This window comes from Mustelus asterias, chromosome 13 (genome assembly GCF_964213995.1).
Source record: "Mustelus asterias chromosome 13, sMusAst1.hap1.1, whole genome shotgun sequence".
NCBI lineage: Eukaryota > Metazoa > Chordata > Chondrichthyes > Carcharhiniformes > Triakidae > Mustelus > Mustelus asterias.
In genome coordinates, this window is record NC_135813.1 from 67,747,617 (window position 1) to 67,772,281 (window position 24,665).

The following is a 24,665-nucleotide window of genomic DNA, read 5'->3' on the forward strand; positions in this document are numbered from 1 at the left end:
TACAAATCTCTTGTGTTATCCGCAGTAATTCTGACCATTGCCTCTGTCAGCTGCAATTCCATTGAAAGCTATCTCCTCCTACTTAAAGCAAATTCTCAAAGCACAAGACAGGCTAGGTATAATTCTGGCCAGAGGAATCTAATTTCTTCCTCGCAAAACTCTCGCTGGTCGAGATTGAAACAGAGTAAAGGAAATGAGAATGACTAAATCACATTAGGGACTGGGAGTGGGTAGTATTATTGTCTGCGCAACAATAAGAAACAATTTTACTGCTTTTTCCAATATGATTAGGCTGGAGAAACAAGATGCTCAGCCATCGCCGAGGTGATTTCATTTTTTTTTAAAGCAATCTTTACATCACTGCTGATTGAGACATCCTAGAATAATGGTAGGAATCACAAAGGCAACAATAAACTCCCTGATATGAATGCAGGCTGTATCAACAGTAGGAGAGACCTTGCTGGAAAAACCTGAGAGATTGCTCTAAAACTTTGCCTCTTTACAGCGTGAACTGAATGGTATTAACAATACATTTTAGCTGAAAATTTCTTCTCTGCTAATCATCCATCATTTTTTTACACTTTATCGAGAAGCTACTGGTGGGGAAGTCTCTAATAATCATAGAATCCCTCCTGTGCAGAAGGATGCCATTTGGCCCATCAAGCCTGTACTGACCACAATCCCATCCAGGCCCTATTCCCGTAACCCCACATACTTACCCTGCTAATCTCCCTGACACGAGAGTCAATTTATCATGGCCAATCAATCTAACCTGCACATCTTTGGACTGTGGGAGGAAACCGGAGCACTGGGAAGAAACCCACGCAGACATGGGGAGAACATGCAAACTCCTCATAGACAGTGACCCAAGCCGGGAATCGAACACGGGTCCCTGGCGCTGTGAGGCAGCAGTGCTAACCACTGTGCCACCATGCCGCCCAGAAAAATGTTAGTGAAGGTCGAGATATGTGTGGGATATAGGGGGCAGATGGTTTCATAACAGTCCTGTCACTCAAATGGTTATTCTTTATGTATGGCTAGATAGTTGGCTACCTGACTGTGACAAGTGGTGGCGAAAGTGAATGATAGCACGCACACATTTGAACTTCTCAAAGTAAGACCCAGTCCTCTATTTGCCCTCCATAGCCAGGCAGGCTAAGGTCAACCATTGCACCTCTCAGCTTTGCATTGTCTTCCCAGCATAAACTATTCAGCAAAGTCTACGGGGTGATCTTACCATTGCGCCCTGCTGACCAATGGGCAGGGCGAGGTGGTAAGATGGCAAGAATGCCGGGAAATGCACCAAAAATGTGGCGCTATCAGCCTCACACTGAGGATGAATATATCATTTCAATATATTTAAATATTTATTTAAATAGAATTATCGAGCCTGGGACAGATTCGTCCGGGCTCACTTGCCTCTGTGGCCTCGTTGGGAAAGGTTCTCTCCAGTTCTCTCCCATCAATGGGGACTAGACATGATGGCCTTGCCGGTAGAACCGGAAGCCATTGAGGCCCCTTGAGAGGCCGGGGATGGTGGTTACCCCTTGGGCACCTTGTCAGTGCCAGCCTGCCACAATGGCAGTGCCTACCAGGCACCGGACAGTGCCAAGGGTCACGGACTGAAGGGAATGGAGCGTGAGGGGGCTGGGCCAGAATTGGGGCAGGCCGTTCATGGGGGCGCGGACACTCCAAAATGCTGATCATTGGGGGGAGGAGGGTAGTGATCATTCTGGGGCAGGGCATAGGTGCTGGCAGTTTCGGCCGTGATCGGTTCCAGCAAGGGGTGGGGGGGTGTTCGCAATCGTTCCAGGTGGGGGTTTCACGATCAGCTGCGGGGCACCATGGTGGCAGTGAGGATGGGTGGGAATGCTGCGCCACAGAAGTTGGCTGATAGCAGCAGAAGCGCTGACAAGTGCTCTCAGAGCACTGAAACCTGCACATGCGCAATGGCACCCTCTGCTGCCATCAACCAGCTTTTGGATGAATTAGGTCATGCCCAATCCACCTGGTGGCGAATTTCAAGTTTGCCAAGATTTATTTGCCAGAGTGTGGCAATATTCGACTTTTAATTTGCCCCCAAAAAAGTGCATTCTTCCCGTTTTCAGGCTCGTTTTGCACTTAGCATTTATTTTGGTAAAATCGCCCCCTAGGGGTTGCGTTTGGGACTTCTCCAACCTCAAGGCTTAGCAATATAACTTCTCTGTCCAGTCAGCCATTGGTGGAGCTAGCAGGCTAATAATTTGCACCAGATAATGGCAAGTTTCAACTGAGGAATGATGATGGATTTCATTAAACCTCCTACAGAATGTACTAATGAAAAACCTGATAGAACGGTAAATGATGAACCAGAGATGCACTGGTAATTGCATTGGATAAAACTAGACCAGATGAAATGTCAAATGATTTTTCTTTCTATATGCTGTATTTCTATTCATTTTTCTTCTCGTGGAATACTACCGCATTAATATTAATTCATTACTCAATGGGTCTTTATGGGCCAGTGTTGAAACTCTACCAGAATATTATGGCACATGAACTCCCCTCTGCACATTCACACTGCAAAAGTTCTATTCCAAGAGTTTATTCCTCTCTTCCTTTTTGTTTTTCACTACATTTCCAAAAACTTGCTAATGAAAACAGCGCAACCATTAATAAGAAAGTGAATTCGAATTGACATCAGCATACTTGACATTAGAGAATCCTACAGTGCAGAAGGAGGCCATTCGGCCCATTGAGTCTGCACCAACCACAATCTCACCCAGTCCCTATCCCCATAACCCCATGCATTTACCCTAGCTAGTCCTCCTGACATTAAGGGGCAATTTAGCATGGCCAATCCACCTAACCCACACATCTTTGGAGTGTGGGAGGAAACCGGAGCACATGGAAGAAACCCACACAGACAAGAGGAGAACATGGATGGCACAGTGGTTAGCACTGCTGCCTCACAGCGCCAGGGACCCAGGTTCAATTCCCGGCTCGGGTCACTATCTGTGTGGAGATTGCATTCTCCCCTCCCTACCTTGTAACCTCCTTCAGTGCTACAGTTCCCCCAAGCTCTCTATTTATTTGACAGCTTGAGTGTTCCCCTGCCTCCAGGCCTTTCCGCGCCTTTGACTTCAGTGGTAAAAATATTCCAAATTCGTGCAAAGAAATTAATATTCCTTTGAAGGTAATTTGGAAGGTATTTTGAGAGACAGGATCTACAGGCATTCAGAGACGCAAGTACTGATTAGGGACAGTCAGCTTTGTGAGTGGAAAATCATGTCTCACAAATTTGCTTGAGTTTTTTGAAGGGGTAACCAAGAAGGTAGATGAGGGCAGTGCAGTTGATGTTGTCTACATGGACCTTAGCAAGGCCTTTGACAAGGTACCGCATGGTAGGTTGTTGCATAAGGTTAAATCTCACGGGATCCAGGGTGAGGTATCTCAATGGATACAAAATTGGCTTCTTGGCTTATAATTGGCTTATAATAAACCTGTTGGAATTTAACCTGGTGTTGTTAGACTTCTTACTGTGTTTACCCCAGTCCAACGCCGGCATCTCCACTTCTTGACAGAAGCCAGAGGGTGGTTGCAGAGAGTAGTTTTTCAAACTGGAGGCCTGTGACCAGCGGTGTGCCTCCGGGATCAGTGCTGGGTCCACTGTTATTTGTCATTTATATTAATGATTTGGATGAGAATATAGGAGGCATGGTTAGTAAGTTTGCAGATGACACTAAAATTGGTGGCATCGTGGACAGTGAAGAAAGTTATCTCCAATTGCAACGGGATCTTGATCAATTGGGCCAGAGGGCTGACAAATGGCAGATGGAGTTTAATTTAGACAAATGCGAGGTGATGCATTTTGGTAGATTGAACCAGGGCAGGACTTACTCAGTTAATGGTAGGGCGTTGGGGAGAGTTACAGAACAAAGAGATCTGGGGGTACATGTTCATAGCTCCTTGAAAGTGGAGTCACAGGTGGACAGAGTGGTGAAGAAGGCATTCGGCATGCTTGGTTTCATAGGTCAGAACATTGAACACAGGAGTTGGAATGTTTGTTGAAGTTGTACAAGACATTGGTAAGGCCACACTTGGAATACTGTGTGCAATTTTGGTCACCCTATTATAGAAAGGATATTATTAAACTAGAAAGAGTGCAGAAAAGATTTACTAGGATGCTACCGGGACTTGATGGATTGAGTTATAAGGAGAGGTTGGATAGACTGGGACTTTTTTCTCTGGAGCGCAGGAGGCTGAGGGGTGATCTTATAGAGGTCTATAAAATAATGAGGGGCACAGATCAGCTAGATAGTCAATATCTTTTCCCAAAGGTAGGGGAGTCTAAAACTAGAGGGCATAGGTTTAAGGTGAGAGGGGAGAGATACAAAAGTGTCCAGAGGGACAATTTTTTCACACAGAGGGTGGTGAGTGTCTGGAACGAGCTGCCAGAGGTAGTAGTAGAAACGGGTACAATTTTGTCTTTTAAAAAGCATTTAGATAGTTACATGGGTACGATGGGTATAGAGGGATATGGGCCAAATGCGGGCAATTGGGATTAGTTTAGGGGTTTTAAAAAAGAGGGCGGCATGGACAAGTTGGGCTGAAGGGCCTGTTTCCATGCTGTAAACCTCTATGACTCTATAACAGCTGCAAAAACATGAGAACTGGACTCCAATTGAGTACACAGAGATGAGATAACTCATACAATTATGCAATTTTCCACAACGCTGCAGAGAAATATAAAGCAGCTGTTTGATTTATCATCTTAAATTATGCCAATTTTCTTGGAAGTCAAACAAGAACAGCAGGGTGGCATTGTGGCACAGTGGTTAGCACTGCTGCTTCACAGCACCAGGGTCCCGGTTTCAATTCCAGCCTTGGGTCACTTTCTTTGTTGAGTTTACAGATTCTCCCCGTGCCTGCGTGGGTTTCCTCCGGGTGCTCCGGTTTCCTCCCACAGTCCAAAGATGTGTGGGTTAGGTTGACTGGCTATGCTCAATTGAGTCTTAGTGTTAGGGAATTAGCAGGGTGGATACGTGGGGATGATGCCTGGGTGGGGTTGTTGTTGGTGCATATCCAATGGAGCGAATGGCCTCCTTCTGCACTGTAGGGATTCTATGAATTGATGTTATTTTGTTAGTTTGTAAACAGCATAATTCCAAATGATCCCTTTGGAATATGTGATGGGCAACTCATGACAGTGAATGAGCTCACCACCTCCCTGACTTAATAAAAGCAAATTGCTACGGATGCTTGAATCTCAAACCAAAAGAGAAAATGCTGGAAAATCTCAGCAGGTCTGGCAGCATCTGTAAGAAGAGAAAAGAGCTGATGTTTCGAGTCCAGATGACCCTTTGTCGAAATGGTAAAGGGGGCAGCACAGTGACACAGTGGTTAGCACTGCTGCCTCACAGCGCCATGGTCCCGGGTTTGATTCCGGCCTCGGGTCACTGTCTGTGTGGAGTTTGCACATACTCCCCGGGTCTGCGTGGGTTTCCTCCGGGTGATCTGGTTTCCTCCCACAGTCAAAAGATGTGGGGGTTATGTAGATTGGCCATGATAAATGGCCCCTTAATGTGAGGGGGATCAGCAGGGTAAATACATGGGGTTACGGGGATAGGACCTGGGTGGGATTATTGTCGGTGCAGGCTCGATGGGCCAAATTGGCCTCCTTCTGCACTATAGATTCCATGGACTCGAAATGTCACCTCCCTGACTTCTTTGGTTTTGCTGTGTGCTTCATTTATTGTATAAATTACATCGGTCACTCACCTTGACTCACACAATATTCTTCAGTTTGGTTGCTTCACAGAGTGCCCAGTGTGTGTGCGGTCTCAAGCTACATGTACTGAACTGCCGAATGAACATATACTGTTCCAGCAAAGAGGCTATTCCATGGAAGAGTGTTCAGCCTACATTTAGACATGACAGATAAAAACTAATGGAACACTTAGCTTATTGATATTTCAGTAAATATGAAAGGTCACATGGTACAGCAAGCGATATATGTGAAATGATCAGGATAATAACCTTAGCAACAAGCCAATAATTCCTTTAACTGCATCACGGAAATTGTAAACTTAATGTGATGCTTTCTACTCCATGTCCAATTTAATACATGGCAGGGGGCTTGCATGGGGGAGTGGACAATTTCAGGGTTATTGATCATGATACTGTCTCCAAGCTATGTTTATCATCATTCATTTAAAAGAGCTATTCCATCACTTAAAGGAAAATTTTGCATGTGCATTTCATAGCTTGAAATGTTGATACAACCGTTCTTTTTGTTGTATTTTTTATCTGAAGAGAGGGTTGAATATCCAAGTGTCATAGAATGGAAATCTTTGTTACTTTGGACACAAACTCTGCTTATTTTGGCTGGGAAAGCAGTTAGAATGTTGCAGTGGTCTTCACCATACGTGCGTTATGGGGTTCTAGCTAGGATTCTCTCATTTTGATTTGATTTATTATTGCCATATGTAATGGGATACGGTGAAAAGTATTGTTTCTTGCGTGCTATACAGACAAACCATACTGTGGTTAGCACTGCTGCTTCACAGCTCCAGGGACCTGGGTTCGATTCCCGGCTTAGGTCACTGTCTGTGTGGAGTTTGCACATTCTCCTCATGTTTGCGTGGGTTTCCTCCGGGTGCTCCGGTTTCCTCCCACATTCCAAAGATGTGCGGGTTAGGTTGATTGGCCATGATTAAATTGCCCTTAGTGTCCTGAGATGCATAGGTTAGAGGGATTAGCGGGTAAATATGTAGGGATATGGGGGTAGGACCTGGGTGGGATTGTGGTCGGTGCAGACTCGATGGGCCGAATGGCCTCTTTCTGTACTGTAGGGTTTCTATGATTTCTATGATTTCATAGAGTACATAGGGAAGAAGGAAAGGAGGGGTTGCAGAATGTAGTGTTACAGTCATAGCTAGGACTCAGGGAAAGATCAACTTAATATGAAGTAGGTCCATTCAAAAATCTGATGGCAGCAGGGAAGAAGCTGTTCTTGGTCGGTTGGTACGTGATCTCAGACTTTTGTACCTTTTTTCCCAATGGAAGAAGGTAGGAGAGAGTGTGGTGGTGGCGCATGGGGTCCTTGATTGTGGTGGCTGTTTTTCCGAGGCAGCAGGACGTGTAGACGGACTCAATGGATGGGAGGCTGGTTTGCGTGATGCATTACATTTATTACAACCCAAATGGTACTGTCTTTTAAATATTATTCAGCAAAATTTCAAGCAATTTTACATAAGACAAAAGTTTCCTTCGATGAATGCATTAGATGTTGATATTCATATCAATTGCATTCAACGTGATGTACAAATGGCAGTTTTGACCCACACCCCATTTAAAACGCATTGGGATGTGAAGAGACTACGATTCTGTACGATCCTTTGGGAATACTGCACTCACACAATTAAATTAATTTTGAACAGCAAGATGGCTTAATTAGCCACGAACCTATGCATTCAGATGAAGCATATTTGTACATGCAGAACTAACTGTGACACAAGTGGACAGCGCTGTCTACTATTTGCTGGCTGAAGAATATTTACATGACAGTCGGGTTATTTCAGGAACCCTATTAGAGCACAAATTGTTCTGCGCTTCTCGAATGATCCAAAACTGTGACATACAAGTGCAAGCCCACCGAAACCGGATATTACTGTTTATGGTTGACAGCAATGTACCAATATGAAATGTCATTTCTCATTGTAACTGGGTAGATGCAGCCCTGTTTGTCACTGCTGTGTGATGGTAGATAAATACCAGGCTTGGTCTGTGTGCACATTCACACAAAGCCTTCAGGAACCAGCTAATTAGCTGCCTATGCCTGGCTGCCTGTGTATCACGATATTTTTAATAGTTCCACATGGCATGTCTTGACCAAAAAGTTGGTGTAAAACTTACCTCAGTGTAAGCAGCCCAGAATTAAATTGTGCAATTGATTTTTATGACTCACTGTCATCGTTAAAATAAGAGATGATTTCAAAACCTTGCCGGTGTCATATACCTCTGGAAACCTGCACTTGATCATTTTAAAAATAAATCATCTTTCATTGCCGTGGACATCTTGAACACCTTTGATAGGATCTAGCAGCCTTAAATAAGGGACTATTACATAACCTCCTGCCAAAGCTATGTTCTTGTCTTTCTGTTTTCCTCTCAAATCATTCTGTCTACGCCATTGTTGATGGTTCACCTTTTGACCCTTTTCAAGTAATCAAAAGATTTCTCCAGGCTCACTTCTCTCTCTGATTCTGTTTTCCTGTCAAGACAATTATTTTCTCTCCTCATCATCCAACTCCACTCGATGCTGGTTTATTTTTTAACAGTTTCACACATACTCAGTGTTCTTCGAATGAGGTGACACTCACAGCACACACAACTCCAGTGTCAGTGCAGCGGTGTAATGTAAATCACTGCACTGTGATGTTCTCCTTGCTCTGCAGTAAGGGTCAATCAAAATGCCAATCCTTACAATGCTACATTGACCTTAGTGTCAGGGGGATTAGCGGGGTAAATGTGTGGGGTTATGGGAATAGGGCCTGAGTGGGATTGTAGTCGGTGCAGACTCGATGGGCTGAATGGCCTCCTTCTGCGCTGTCGGGATTCTATGATTTTATGATTGACAGGTTGGCTGTCTGTTGGGAGGAATGCCTTTAGAAGATGGGCGCAGTGGAGGAGTGGGTAAGTCTAGAGGTTGGGTGGGGTGGGAAGAATTCAAAGGGGATAGAGTGTGGCCAGCATGGTGATTGGAAGAAATGGTGAAATGGAGTCTATGGGAATAAGGGGTCCAATTTGATTTGGGGAATGAGATTGGGGTGTGCATTGTTCATGGATGATGGGAGTGGGAGCATCAAGTGGGGACAGGATAATAGTGGTGGTAGGGTGCCAATAGTTCATGGGGTGGGGCTTACAGTATAGCTTGCTGGGCATGTGAGAAACATTCCAGGGGCGGCACGGTGGCACAGTGGTTAGCACTGCTGCTTCACAGCTCCAGGGACCTGGGTTCGATTCCCGGCTCGGGTCACTGTCTGTGTGGAGTTTGCACATTCTCCTCGTGTCTGCGTGGGTTTCCTCCGGGTGCTCCGGTTTCCTCCCACAGTCCAAAGATGTGCGGGTTAGGTTGATTGGCCACGCTAAAATTGCCCCTTAGTGTCCTGAGATGTGTAGGTTAGAGGGATTAGCGGGTAAAATGTGTAGGGATATGGGGGTAGGGCCTGGGTGGGAATGTGGTCGGTGCAGACTTGATGGGCCGAATGGCCTCTTCCTGCACTATAGGGTTTCTATGGTTTCTATGATTCCTATTCTTTCTGACCCACAAGCAGTGCTGAAAAGGCACTTCCCTTCTGCATTGAATACTTCTCATGTTAGTTTACCAGCAAGATTACTCAGCTGATATGGGTTAAAAATAGAAAGCACATTAAAGTGGACACAAGCAACCTCTTTAAAGCTTTTCATTGACCTCTTGAGAGTTGATTGGCAACGTGTCCCTCTGATCATGTCCTGCCTTTGTTAAAAAAACACGGAAATGGATGGTTCAAGGAAGGTTTAGTTTGAATTTGAAATTTTTAAAATTTTAACTTCCCAACCAGTGCAAACTCTAATAGTGGCATAAAATGGGCAGTATTGGATCAACCATTAGTTTTGCACATCCTTCTTCACAACCATTGCAATGATAGCATTGCCTGAGATGGACTCCTACACCAGAATCTAGTGAAGACAAATGTTGCTTCCTTATTTGGTGAGGTTGTTCTCACACCTCTGAACTACCCCCAGAAAAGTCACAAGGAAAGCCTTGATGGACAATTGATTTATCTCCGTCTATCCCAATCCTTCTTGTATCTCTCAGATTTCCATAATCTCTCGGCACTGAAATTGTATCTCATTGCAGTCTCTTTATTCATTCCTCTCAAGAGCCAGAAACTGTGGGACTCCTTTCCTCTTTCACAATCTCCTTGTCGCCTCCACTATTCTCCATACTTTTAAACCCCAAGAATGCACCACCCAATCACAACGTCGTAATTTAATTAATCTCTTTTGCCCCTCTTAAATTTCTTGGTGATGTGAAGTTTGCAACTTGGCCTTTCTCACAGCGCCAGAGACCAGGATTTCGATTCTCGGCTTGGGTCACTGTCTGTGCGAAGTCTGCACGTTCTCCCCGTGTCTGCGTGGGTTTCCTCTGGGTGCTCCCGTTTCCTCCCGCAGTCCAAAAGACGTGCTGGTTAGGTGCATTGGCCATGCTAAATTCGCCCTCAGTGTACCTGAACTGGCGCCGGAGTGTGGCGACTAGGGGAAGTTCACAGCAACTTCATTGCAGTGTTAATGTAAGCCTACCAGTGGCACTAATAAAATAAACTTTAAACTTCTTAATCTCGATAACCTGAGATGTTGAAATGTTTCTCCCTCCACAGATGCTGTCAGCCCAGCTGAGAATTTCCAGCATCATCTGTTTTTATTTTGTACCCAGGGAATTATTATATTGCTGATTCCATTTGAAATAATGCCAGAGTAACAGCTATTGCTGGCTTGTTTTTTATTCATTCATGGGACATGGACATCACTGGCTGGCCAGCATTTATTGCCCATCCCTAATTGTTGAGAGACATTGCTGTGGCTCTGGAGTCACATGTAGGCCAGACCAGGTAAGGACGGCAGATTTCCTTCCCTAAAGGACATTAGTGAACCAGACGAGTTTCTCCACCAATTGACAATGGTTTCACGGTCATCAGAAGATTCTTAATTTCAGATTTTTTTTATTGAATTCAAATTCCACCATCTGCCATGGCAGGATTCGAACCCGGGTCCCCAGAACATTTGCTGAGTTTCTGGATTAATAATCTAGCGAGAATACCGCAAGGCCATTGCCTCCCTTGTACATCATTCTCTGTCAAGTAGAACAAAACCTTACATGCAGAGTTCAGATCAGCAGTACCCAAAAACTGATTAATGCAGCTGCATTAGCAGAGTTCAATCCTAAAATGTTACATGTTCAATTTATCAATTGGACATCCAATGCCACAAGGAAATTGCCAAAGTATCACTGGGTGAAATCACACTCACATTATGCTATCATACAGTTTGCATCAATGTCTAGCCAGAAGCATCTTACGTCAAGGCAAACTCCCTAGTATGGCTAGCCTATTAAATAGGATTATATCAGTGTATGCACAACAGTCACAGCTGTTACGTACGAACATACAAGAGACAAAAATGGCCACCTATTCCATTCAGCCATGTGACAACTGATCCCCAGTTCGCCACCCCCCCAACACCATTTGCTGCACCCACCCCCACCCCCTCCCTGCACTGCCATCCACAGCTATAAGCAAAATACTGCAGATGCTGGAATCTGAAACAAAAACAGAAAATGCTGGAAAATCTCAGCAGGTCCAACAGCATCTGTGGAGAGAGAATAGAGCCAATGTTTCGAGTCTGGATGACCCTTCATCAGAGCTTCGTCCGCTCTGATGAATGGTCATCCTGACACAAAACGTTGGCTTTATTCTCTCTCCACAGATGCTGTCAGACGTGCTGAGATTTTCCAGCATTTTCTGTTTTTGTTGCCACCCACAACTACTCTGCTGCCATGACATTTCCTAGAAAAAGCGAAAAGCTACGCCAGGCAAGCTCGGAGAAGAGAAAATCTGGGAAATTCAACTCCCCCCAAAACGCATGCAAACCAAGTTCCTGGAGGTAACAATGAGCACAAGATGAATCGCCCAACATCTCCATTACCTCAATTCAAAGAGGACAGCACCGTGGCACAGTGGTTAGCACTGCTGCCTCACAGCGCCAGGTACCCAGGTTCAATTCCGACCTCAGGTGACTCTCTGTGTGGAGTTTGCACGTTCTCCCCATGTCTGCGTGGGTTTCCTCCCACACTCCAAAGATGTGCAGGTTAGGTTAATTGGGCATGCTAAATTGCCCCTCAGTGTTAGGGGGGGCTAGCAGGATAAATATGTGGTGTTACAGGGGTGAGATTGCTTTCGGTGCAGGCTTGATGGGCCAATGGCCTCTTTTTGCACTGTCGGGATTCTATGTTTTGATGAACATCTTGAAAATTGCTTGTGATTGAAGACATGAGAATCTGCGGCCCACTGAGAGAATACATTGATGAGCATATTCTTATTTAATAATAGTTTTTTTTCTATGTTTGTTCATTATTACCATTAAAATGGAGATGGAAATAATCTAACTAATGCATACAATAACTGACACAAAGTCAAGTGGCTTCCATTAGGCTACTATTCTATCCAATGTGCTGCAAGTTTGTTGATTATTAGTCATTGGCATTTCAAGCATAAAAGAGTTAATGATATCCTCTTAATAACAAATGTCAATAGATTTGGGTGGCATGGTGGCACAGTGGTCAGCACTGCAGCCTCACAGCACCAGGGACCCGGGTTCGATTCCCGGCTTTGGGTGTCTGTCTCCAATGAGTTTGCACGTTCTCCCTGTGTCTGCGTGAGCTTCATCCAAATGCTCCGGTTAGCTCCCGCAGTCCAAAGGTGTGTCGGTTAGGTGGATTGGCCATGCTAAATTGCCCCTTAGTGTCCAAGATGTGTAGGTTAGGTGGATTAGCCATGCTAAATTGTCCCTTAATGTCCAGGAATGTGAGGGCTGGGTGGATTGGCCATGGTAGGTGCATGGGGTAAGGGAATTGGAGGCACAAGGAGAAGTGGGCTTAGGTAAGATGCTCTTTGGAGAGTCAGCGCAGGCTTGATGGGCCGAATGGCTTCCTTCTGCACTGTAGGGATTCTATGGTTCTATGATTTCATTCCGTATTGCAGAATCTGAGCGAAACTCAGTTTCATGTACAGAGCTCGAGTTCACAAAGTCACAAAGCGTATTCTCCAAATGTGTGCAAGCTTGTTTATTGAAAGGAGATAGAAACTAGTCTAATTGAAGGATGGGGAAGGGAATCCAATGAGCAATCATCAGGGAATGCCCCACAATTTTACAATATTATTGCATGGTTTCGATGTACAAGCCTCTGCTGCATTCTTTCCAATCTAAGGCCGTACAGGAACCAATTAGGAGAACATTCTTAAATAGATTGTTCTTTCCTTCAAGAAGCATTCCCATCTCAATCCACGTTGTATCAAAATACGAATTTCTAAAAATAATTTGGCATCTTAAAAGTGAGACATAAAACTCCGTTCTCCTATTGCTGTGTCAAGGGGACATTGAAATAAATGTCAAACAACGAAGATGTCCCTTAGCTTTCCCCATTGACTGGAAACCCAAAGTGATAGCACAGACACAGCTCAGTCCTACATTGTACCCTATAGTGATCCATGTTGTCGAATGGTATCCCAGCATGTTCAGGAGAGAAGGGGAAAATCATTGGAAAGAAGGGCAATTCTGTCTCCTTTCAGCTCTGTTAACCTAGCCGATTTCCACTACACCTCTTGCCCTGGTACATGGCACAACACTTTCCAGGATGAATTTGAATTTCTGTGGAGAAACAAAGCAGGATGACCCTCCTTTACTGCGCTTGCTGAGGAAGCATCTCCGATGCAGCATCACAGAACAAATTCTCTGCATCCTTGAACTGTCAAACCCTGGTTGTCTGGCAAGCCTCAGCCTGCATATGTACTGAGGGCCTGCTCGCAAAACCCAGCAAGGTTAGCCCTACACCACTTTAGCAAGTGCAAAACTCCTCTGTCCCAAACCACGACTGGAATGTCATCTACAGTTCCTAGAGTTTGTGTGGTCACAGAAATTGTCAGTAGCAAAATCTTCTCCTAAAAAAAATAGCATATGTGTGTTTATATAACAGAGAATGCAAGTGTCTGATGGAAAAGGGTCACAATTTACTGGACTTTCAAGCAGGCCTTGCACTTCTGACTGTGTGGTGCGGTATGTAATCTTCTAAATAGATAGTTGCAGTCAGAATTAGCACTTGTCTTAATTGTGCTGAATCTATCTGCATGTAGGAGAAAAGGTCTCTAATTATACAGAAATGGTCATTGAAATGTGGATGCATGGCTCTTACCTTGACATCCATTGCAATCAGCCTCTCTGCCAGAGGTTTAAAGTCTCCGACAGAGCCAATTATAAATGGTCAACCAGTTTTTCATTAAGCAGCGTGCTCTATAAACATGAGTCATGTAACACAAGAAAGCAACAGATCTTGGCATTAACACTGTCTATAATTAATTGCTGCTGCTCACTGATTACCACTCAAGACAACAAGCAGTCTTTAAAGCAGCCTTATAAATTGCAATCTTTACTCTGCGACTCACTAACTAGAAGGAAGATCGCAAATATTAGCCACTGAAGAATGTCAGGGGAATACTAAGATTCAATCAGTTTCTGTTGGGGCTGTAATAAACAGGAGCCATTGCAGTGACGTGAATTCGGAGTTTGGAGTGAATTTTCGATAAAATATTTTTTCATGGGATTTATTTCGGCCAATATTCATTGCCCATCCCTAATTGCCTTGAGAAGGTGGCGGTGAACCGCCTTCTTGAACCACAGCAGTCCCTGTGGTGTAGGTACACCCACAGGACTTTTAGGAAGGGTGTTCCAGAATTTTGACAGCACGGATCCACAAGGGTTACAGCCTCACAGCGCCAGGGACCCGGGTTCAATTCCGGTGACTGTCTGTGTCACCCCGTGTCTCCCCGTGTCTGCCTAGGTTTCCTTCGGGTGCTCCAGTATCCTCCCACAGTCCAAAGATGTAAAGGTGGATTGGCCATGTTATTTTTTTAAAAAATTCATTTGTGGGACATGGGTATCGCTGGCTGGCCAGCATTTATTGCCCATCCCTAGATGCCCTTGTTCAGAGGGCAGTTGAGAGTCAACCACATTGCTGTGGCTCTGGAATCACATGCAGGCCAGACCAGCTAGGGACCGTAGATTTCCTTCCCTAAAGGACATTAGTGAACTAGAAGGTTTTTCTGACAATCGACAATGGTTTCATGGTCATCAGTAGATTCTTAATTCCAGATTTTTTAAATTGAATTCAAATTCCACCATCTGCCGTGGTGAGATTCGAACCTAGGTCTCCAGAACATTAGCTGAGTTTCTGGATTAATAGTCTAGCGATAATACCACTCGGCCATCACCTCCTAAGACATTCGTATGATTCAGGTAACCCTCAGAATTACTCTCAATGTCTGGGTCTACAGGGGAGATGGTGGCAAGGTGGTAATCTAACTGGACTAGTAATCCAGAAATGCAGGCTAATGTTGCAGGGACATGGATTTAAATCCCATCATGGCAGCTGGTGGGATTTTAATACAATTAATAAATCTGCCTTATAAAACTCGTCTTACTAATAATGACCATAACAATTATCATAAATTGTCAGAAAAATCCATTTGGTTCACTAATGGTCCTTTAGGGAAGGAAATCTGCCATCTTTACCATGTCTGGTCTGGATGTGACTTCACACTGACAGCAAGAGGGTTGTCTCTTAACTGCCTTCCACAGTGGCCTAGCAAGCTGCCCAGTTCATGGGCAATTAGGGATGTACAACAAATGTTGGTTCAGCCAGCAATGCCCACATCCAGTGAAAGAATTTTTAAAATTACCAACAACACCAATAGACTTGAAAGAGATTATACGATTTAAAACAGTGTTGTGAAGCACATGTTTTATTATAGTTTCCCAGTTGCTATTGCTTAAAGCTTCATGGCTGAATCTGATATTTCATGCACCCTGCTTCGTGAAGAAGCCTCTGATTTAGAACCATAGCGATCAATGCTTCCAATAAGTGAATTGTCCTTGATATCAAGAGTGTTCTGTAAATGTTGAAGACCAGTTACTAACCAGCTTACGAACTTCCAACAGCTCTTTAAATATTAGGTCTTTAGGGTTGTGTCTTCACGTTGAGTCTGCACGTTCTCCCCGTGTCTGTGTAGGTTTCCTCCGGGTGCTCCAGTTTTCTCCCACAATCCAAAGATATGCGGGTTAGGCGGATTGATTGGCCATTCTAAATTGCCCCTTTGTGTCAGGGGGACTAGCTAGGGTAAATACACAGAGTTATGGGGAAAGGGCCTGGGTGGGATTGTGGTCAGTGCAGACTCGATGGGCCGAATGGTCTTCTTCTGCACTGTAGGGATTCTATGATTCTGAAAGCCAATTATTTATTTATTTATTTTAAAAAATGCATCTATTAGTTATAAGTAGGTTTACATTAACATTGCAATGAAGTTATTGTGAAAATCCCCTAGTCACCGGTGCCTGTTCGGGTACACTGAGGGGAATTTAGCATGGCCAATCCACCTACTCTTTGGACTGTGGGAGGAAACCGGAGCACCCAGAGGAAACCCACGCAGACATGGGGAGAATGTGCAGACTCCACACAGACAGTGACCCAAGCCGGGAATCGAACCTGGGTCCTTGGCGCTGTGAGGAAGCAGTGTTAACATTGTGCCACCATGCCACCCTAACAGCACCCGTACATGGTGCATGCCTTTTCAATTAGGGCAGCTTATTGCACAAGGCTGTGGCACTTTTTTAAAAATTCATTCGTGGGACATGGGCGTCGTTGGCTGGCCAGCATTTATTGCCCATCCCTAGTTGCCCTTGACTAGGCCATTTCAGAGGGCAGTTGGGAGTTAACAACATTGCTGTGGCTCTGGAGTCACATGCAAGCCAAACCAGGTAAGGACGGCAGATTTCCTTCCGTGAAGGACATTAATGAAGCAGTTGTGTTTTTCCGACAATCGACAATGGTTTCATGGTCATCAGTAGATTCTTAATTCCAGATAATTGTTTTATTGAATTCCTGCCATGTCAAACCTGGGTCCTCAGAATATTAGCTGAGTTTCTGGGTTAATAGCCTAGCGATAATACCACGAGGCCATCGCCTCCCCCTTGATCTACGATATCTATGCAAAAATCTACCTTTGACCTTTGTTTAAAGGGTGCTTACCTTCGATGTTTCAATAACAAATCAGCTGCAAGACGCTTGAGAACCCTATCAATAAAACAATACCCTTTCTCCTTCCCATCTCTGTACTATTCTTCCAAACAAGCATATTATTTTCCATTCAAACAAGTCCAAGAATTAAGCAAATGCTCTGAGCAAATGACTACTGAATTCAGTCAATCAGCACCCTATCCTCCTGTGGCATAAATTGTTGTGGTGGTTTGAAATTTGGCATTCTTGCATTTTATCCTGATGAGTACAAGATGAAAAGCTTCCGCATCATATCCCTTTTCAATAATATTCAATTCCCAAGTGACCATTTAAATTGCATTTGTCGTTCAGTTCTCTCCATGCCAGTATCCACATCTCCAAGAATCAGCGTGCTGAGGACAGGAGAGGATAAAGGCTTCAATCTATCAATGTGGCTATTTTCTTAAGGATTTACCTGACAAACGTTTGTGGTTGAGTAAACGCTGTTGCTTCCAGAAGAATTTTTTTTCTCACTTGGTAGACAAATTGAAAGTGACAATAAAACGCTGCACTGTGAATGAAAATTGCTGATTCTATCACTTTGTGTCAGTTTGTTTTTTTTTCACTGTTCGGATTTCCTTGATTGCTTGAGGTATGTCTTCTGTTTTCTATTTGCATCATTTTCCACTCTCACTATCTTTATACTTGGTTTTCAGCATTGCCGCCTTGTCTGTATTTCTCTCCCCTCGCAGTAACTTCTATTTAACCAGGGAGCCCCATAGTTTCTTTATTTCTCTCCTTACTGTCTTGCTGCCTCTATCCTCATCCATCTGAATTTTATGTACAGTTCAAATAGCTAACAAAAATCACTGGAGTTCCTGTTATTTCATGCTGCGATTCCCTCACTATGTCTCCCTGTTCATCTACACAGTATTTCAGTCTTGTTTTATTATAATTATTGATGGTCCGAATTTTGTGTTGAGGGTAATGGCAAGGCTATCAGTGTACACCGTTACCATGTCGTAAATCAGACAGTAAGCTCTGACTTTTGCTGATGTGCAGTGAAGTGTGCAAATCCAAATGTGGCTGTCCGATTTACTCTTCCCTTTACAGAATTTGCGAAGCCAGCACTTCGCCAAAAGAATTAGCATTAAAATGCACAAAGGGCATGAGGTTGTGATAATATACAAACCTGATATATATATATATATAAGCAAACCTGTATAAACTTAGGGCTGGTGAATTTATGGGCGCGATCTCACTGGCCGTTCACGCCATGCTCCCGCTGCAGCACGGTCGGAGAATTTGGCGTCCAGCCAAATCTTTGTTCACTGCAGCGGGATGGGAAAATCCCGCTGGCGTGAACGGATATATGATTCCAGCCCATGTTTTAGTGAACTTTTAATGGTGCAATGAGTCTGAATTACTACCAAGAGTCATCACTGACTGGTCCTGAAAATGTAATTTTGCAAATGTGGAGCCCCATTGCTTCAGGATTTAATTTTTCATGTCCAGTATATTCTCTCTGTATACTCTCAGTCACCACAGAAGGCTACATAACTATGCACCCGCCCCCGCCACCCTCCCCCTCCCCCAACCCCCCATGATCACCTGACTTCTCTTGTGAATTCAAACACTCCCCTGTCTCAAGAGGGGAGAAAAGGAATTTTCCAGACTGATGCGGACTCAATGGGTGGAATTTTCCCATCCCACTTGCCCCGGGAATCGTAGCGGGCAAAACAGGACCATGCAAAGGTCCATTGAATTTTCTGTTCTTGGGGCAAGCAGGACCACCAAATGACTTTTCCCTGAAACTAATTCAAAAGCATCATTTCAAAATGAGTGGGTCATTCAAATACAAAGGGTGGAATTTTACCTTTTCTTTGCAGAGTGTGAATGGGCAGGAAAAGCAGCATTGAAGCCATTGGCAACAATCATGGCTTTCGCCACCATATTTTTGTGGACATAGTGCAAAAAAGCTTCAAGGCTTGGGTCCCACAATGTCGCACTAGCGGGGCAGGCTCCGATTGTGCCCAACACCAGCAACTTGTCTGGTCAAAGAAAGGGGCACTATTTTTCAAGGATGTCCTGGTGCACAAAAGTTAAAATGGAACCTGGGCAGTGCCTGGGCATTGCTCTCACTCTCCTGAGCAATGAACTCACCTGAGCTGCTCTGGGAGGGCTTCCCACCAGGTGCACGCCGTGGGAGACCAGTTGTAATTCATGCCGGCGTGCCCTCACATGGAAGTGAATGGATTATCTAATGAGAGGGGATGATCAGGCACAGAGGGTGGATAATGAGATTCAAAGTTATTATAATTGTGTTCCTGACATTGAACATCAGAATTTCCATTACATCCCTAACGGTGGGCAAGGGCAATCGTGGGAAGACTTCCCACCCCCATCACCAAATCTTCCTGAAAAGAACGGGAGCGGAAAATCCTAGCCAATATCTCAAAGTCTCAAGGTGTGAAGGTCATCACACTCTGGGTGGAACTTTCCCATCCCACCCACCACAAGAATCATAGCAGACTGAACAGGACCATGCAAAGGTCCGTTGACCTTGGGGCGGAGTGTGGACGGAAAATCCCACCTCATTTGGAAAAGAACTTTGAACTTGTAACAGGTTACATGAGTGAGCCAGCCAAGTTATTGCCTGCTTTTAAAACAGCAAGAATCATCTCTCAAAAGATAGAGAGACCATTAGAAGGCCTTTGAGTCAGCTACAGTCTGACTAAGCAGCCAAGGTAATAAAGTACAATGCCTTCAAAATGGGAGATGGACTCTCCCCCACCAGTTCCAATTTCAAGTTTTCCTGAGAACCAATCTCCTATAAATTTGACTGCAAGAAACTTCACAGTTTATTGAGAAAACCTTTGCTTACCTTCATTTCAATTAAAAGCAACAGCTCATCTAAGAAACTACAGACCTTCCACAGAAGTAAGACTGAGACAATTACACACTCGCGGAGATTTATTCAAAAACCATTGTTTTCACTTCCTCTTGAATTTCAAAGACAAAATGGTGGTACTTGGGAAACAAATAAACACGCAGGAAGCGTAGAAATCAATAGGTAATCAATAGGGGGTATGGGGATAGTGCAGGGGAAAGGACCTGGGTCTGTCAGAGAGCTGATGCTGGCTCGATAGGCCAAATGATCTCCTTTTGCACTGCAGGGATTCTATGATTGTCACAGAATATTGTGCTCCATCAAAGCATTATTGTTCCGTTGTCCTTAGAATTAAGTCACATTCACATACTTTTCAACTTTTAAACAGCTATCTTTTGGTATTCATGCATTTTTTGATGTGACACATCATGGGATCCCAACCCTTGGGTCATGACCCCCATTGGGGTCACAAGGCAAACTTTAGGGGTCGCAAGGTCTGAGACTGTAATGCAGCCAATGAAATATCCTTGTTAAATTCTCTCAACGGGCCACTTTGATAGAAATACAAATCTCCAGTGCACTCCGTGACAAAAGTTTGGTTGGTTATCACAAGATCAGCTGGACTTGGCTTCCATTTTTCTCCCTTGCATTTGACCCATCATTATTCACTCTGTTGCCCTCGGGAGGTGGGGTGCAGCGAGTGGCAAGGTGAGAGAGTAAAATGGCAAGTGATAGGGTCGGGGAGCTGGAAGGAGGTTTAAAGTTTATTTATCAGTGTCACAAGTAGGCTTACATTATCACTGCAATGAAGTTACTGTGAAAATCCCCTAGTCACCACACTCCGGTGCCTGTTCGGGTACACTGAGGGAGAATTTAGCATGGTCAATGCCCCTAACCAACATGTCTTTTAGACTTTTGAAACCAGAGCACCCAGAGGAAACCCACGCAGACATGGGGAGAATGTGCAGATTGTGCACAGATAGTGACCCAAGCTGGGAATCGAACCCAGGGCCCTGGCGATGTGGGGTAGCAGCACTAACCTCTGTGCCACCGTGCCGATCTTTGATATTTCTACCTCTAGCATATATTGCAGCCAGAATTTTAACTACTTGTTCTCGACTGGAAGCACGTTATTTAATTTACTGTGCACTTAGATGTGGAGCAAGACAGTGTGCGTTCTCTGAGGCACACTACTTTGTCAAATATATACACTCCATGACTCAATTAGTAGGACAGAAATGATTTTAACGTTGGTGCTTTACATCAGTCCTTACATATAGTGTGCAAATCATGAGAATGTGAACTTCCCAGTCGATTGAGCAGTGTGACTGTAGCTAGACTTCAGACCGGGACCACTACTTTAGGGATTAGATCATTATATCCAAGTCTACACAGTTAGGAGAGGCAGAAGTGCAATCCAGGAACGTAGGAAATAGATTAGGCTATTCTACAGGTTCCAGTCTATCATCTACCTCAATATCACTTTCCGACACGATCTTCATATCCCTTAATGTCATTAGTCATCAGAAATCTGTCTTGTACATGCTCAATGATTGAGTTTCCACATCTAAAGTCTCTGAGTCCCGGACACCAGCACACTACATTACATGAAACCTTTACAGGATTCGAGTCACCGAACTTACAGCAATTGCAAGTTACACAAGCACTCCCTCCCTCCCCCGCATCCCCATCACCCCACACCCCCGACCCGAACCCCCATCTCTCTCTCCACTCTCCCAACTCTCAGCATCACCCCACCAGCACACTTTGTTCACGTCAACTTAAACACATTGAAATGGGGTCACAGTGGGGAAACGTTTGGGAAGCACTGTTGTTGTAGCTTTTAACACAGTTAAATCCAATTGAACCCTAAGCTACTTCTATGGAATGTTTAACTGTAATAGGGATGAGATGGGAATTCCATCAAATGTTCTGATCACCCCATTGGCAAGTTAGCAAAGTCCCCATTTCCTATTTTTGATTTGATATGGCAGTGCACAATCATTTTAATGAAGAACTTTCTTGGAATGGAGGAGGCGCTGCTGCTTCTGGGATTATTTTGTGATTAATTTATTAGTGTTGGCTCCGAGATGCTATTACTGACCTTGTGAAGCAAAGGCTGTGCGGTGCAGTACAATAAGGAGTCATTAGTGATGCTGCCCATGCCACACTATTGTTGCTTTATAGTGATGTGACTCTGAAATCCTATGCGATCATTAGAATTGTAAAGTATACACCATGTAAGTTGTATCTGCAAAAGCATGAGGCCTCTTGTAATGCCAGATACATAGGCATAGAATCCCTACAGTGCAGAAGGAGGCCATTCGGCCCATCGAGTCTGCACCGACCACAATCCCACCCAGGCCCCATCCCCCTGACACTAAGGGGCAATTTAGCATTGCCCATCCATCTAACCCACACATCTTTGGACTGTGGGAGGAAACCAACAGACCTGGAGGAAACGCACGCAGACACGGGGAGAATGTGCAAACTCCACACACACAGTGACCCAAGCCAGGAATCGAACCCAGGTCCCTAGCACTGTGAGGCAACAGTGCTAACCACTGTATCACCGTGCCGCCCATGATATGTTTGTTGAAACAAGTCCATATTCTATCATATGAGCTGGACTTTATGTCTGGTGTGATGTGTGCTGCTATTTCCAAGCAGCCATCTTCCACTCTTCCTAAACTCGTAACTCGTCCAGAACTCTACTATCAAATCCATTTCAAGTCATTCTCGCTGACCTCCAGTGGCTTCCAGTTCGGCAATGCTTAACTTTTACAATTCTCTCGCTGTTTCCTTTTCAAATTCCACAATGGTCTTGCCCCTTCCTGTCTCTGCAACTTCTCCGGCCCTACAACCCACCAAGATCTCCACATTTTTCCACTTCCGGCCTATTCCACATCGCCTGGTTTGTTTGGTGCATCATTGTCCATAGAACCCATGGAATCCCTGCCATACAAAAAGAAGCCATTTGGCCCATCAAGTCTGTACCGACTCTCCAAAAGATCATCTTCCCCAGGCTCTCCCAGCTCCACCTCCCCACCCTATCCCCATAACCCTGCGCATTTAACATGGCTAGTCAACCTAACCTACATATCTTGGGCCACTAAGGGACAACTTACCATGACCAATCCATCTAACCTGCACCCCTTTCGAATGTGGGAAGAAACCGGAGCACCCGGAGGAAACCCACGCAGACAAGGAGAGAATGTGCAAACTCCACGCAGATAGTCACTCAAGGCCGGAATCAAATCTGGGTCCCTAGCGCTGTGAGGCAGCAGTAATAACCACTGCGCCACCGTGACTGTGTCAAGCCTTGCTTTCAGCTGCCTATGGTCGAATCTCTGGAAATCCCTCCTTAAAACTCTCAGCCCCCCTATTTTTCTCTTCCCTTTTTGGATACTCCTAAAAACAGAGCTGTTTGGTCACCTGTCCTAATATCTCCTTCTGTTGTTTTGGTCATGACGTGGAGATGCCGGCATTGGATTGGGGTGGGCACAGTAAGAAGTCTCACAACACCAGGTTAAAGTCCAACAGGTTTATTTGGAATCAGGTGATGAAGGAGCAGCGCTCCGAAAGCTCGTGATTCCAAATAAACCTGTTGGACTTTAACCTGGTGTTGTGAGACTTCTTACTGTTGTCTTGGTGTTAACGTCTGTTTGATGATGCTCCCATGAACCATCTTGGGACATTTTATTTACCTTAAAAGATGCCGTATTTGTCCCTGAAAGATGGGAATACAGATCCCAGCAGGAATTCAGCATCTGATTATGTTTCCTTTGTGTACAATGCCTGGCCCTGAGGCCATATGGCAGAAAGAGGTGTCCCCTTTCCACCTCTCCTCAGTTGGAACATGTTCCTTCCTCTTTTAGTTTATCCTCTTTTGCAATCAATACACTTCCAGTTTATCGTAGAAACCCTACAGTGCAGAAGGAGGCTATTCGGCCCATCGAGTCTGCACCGACAACAATCCCACCCAGGCCCTATCCCCGTAATCCCACATATTTACCCTGCTCATCCATCTAACCCCGGGTCACTAAGGGGCAGTTTAGCATGGGGCAATTCACCTAACTCGCACAGTCTTTGGACTGTGAGAGGAAACCGGAGCACCCGGAGTAAACTCACGCGGACACGGGGAAAACGTGCAAACTCCACACAGACAGTGACCCAAGCCGGGAATTGAACCCCAGGTCCCTGGAGCTGTGCAGCAGCAGTGCTAACCACTGTGCCACCGTGCCGCCCATTTCAGAAACCGAGACCGCAATCTTACCACCGATGGATTTTCCCATCCTGCTGCAGTGAATGGAGATTTGGCTGGCGGCCAAATTCTCCGACCTCGCTGCAAAGGGAGCATGGCGTGAACGGCAGGTAAGTTCGCGCCTCTACACTTGATGAGAGTCAATGAGGAGTGGGGGGATATTTTGCTGCTACAGGTTTTCCTGCCTCTGTTTCCAACAACTGCCTTACAATAGGTTCATTCTAAATACTCCAGTGGACATACTAGCTCACAAAACACTTACCAAAGCAGTCCTTATAGGATTACTCAGGACTCCTGGAATGAAGGTTATTGGGTTGGTTTCATTGAAATACTGCAAATGTTACAGTAAATGATCTGTTACCTTATTTTTAGGGCGATAGGCATCTTAATGGGCTTGATAAAAGATACTGGAGCTTAGAGGTGACAGAATGATGACTGATCTGATAATGCCTTCGTTTTTCTTGCTTATTCTCTTTTCGAGAGTGTAAAAAGCCTCTAAGTTGCAGGATCAATATCGTAATCCTGACTAGACTGCACTTTATAGAGAGAAGGGAACAAGTTTGCTGTAAAAAACAATCTCTTCTTGGAGACAGCATCAGAAAGAGAAGAAATATGAGAGTCCCTTTCAACATCATTTGGGCGGCACAGTGGCCCAGTGGTTAGCA